The sequence below is a fragment of the Haliaeetus leucocephalus genome, unplaced genomic scaffold (assembly GCF_000737465.1).
Source record: "Haliaeetus leucocephalus isolate CR32 unplaced genomic scaffold, Haliaeetus_leucocephalus-4.0 Scaffold212, whole genome shotgun sequence".
Taxonomy (NCBI): Eukaryota; Metazoa; Chordata; class Aves; order Accipitriformes; family Accipitridae; genus Haliaeetus; species Haliaeetus leucocephalus.
In genome coordinates, this window is record NW_010972648.1 from 56032 (window position 1) to 56256 (window position 225).

The 225-nt window shown below is 74.2% G+C and overlaps 1 protein-coding gene across 2 annotated transcripts in view; it reads right to left on the reverse strand.

Annotated features, from left to right (window-relative positions):
• ZBTB43 (zinc finger and BTB domain containing 43) overlaps positions 1–125 on the reverse strand; it is a 7666-nt gene extending 7541 nt beyond the window's left edge. For both annotated transcript variants that reach the window (XM_010566464.1, XM_010566465.1), the window contains exon 1: positions 27–125. The gene's annotated coding sequence lies outside the window, so the exon portion shown is untranslated. The remainder of the gene's footprint in view (positions 1–26) is intronic.
• Positions 126–225: the final 100 nt, after the last annotated feature.

The window sequence follows — 225 nt, forward strand, 5'->3', positions numbered from 1 at the left end:
CGGGCCACGAGCGGGCCGCGTCTCACCTGCGGGCCTCAGAGTCTCTCGCATAGCGGGATACAAGCCCGGCCTCAGCGCTCGGTGCGGCCGGCACTGCCTCCGCGCCCCAGCCCGGCCAATGCCGGAAGCAGCCCCCCCCTTCCTGCGGAGAGCTTCCGCATCCCGGTCACATGACGGCCCGGGTCAGCCCTTCTGCTTCCTGCCCGCCAGGGGCCGCCAGGGGCC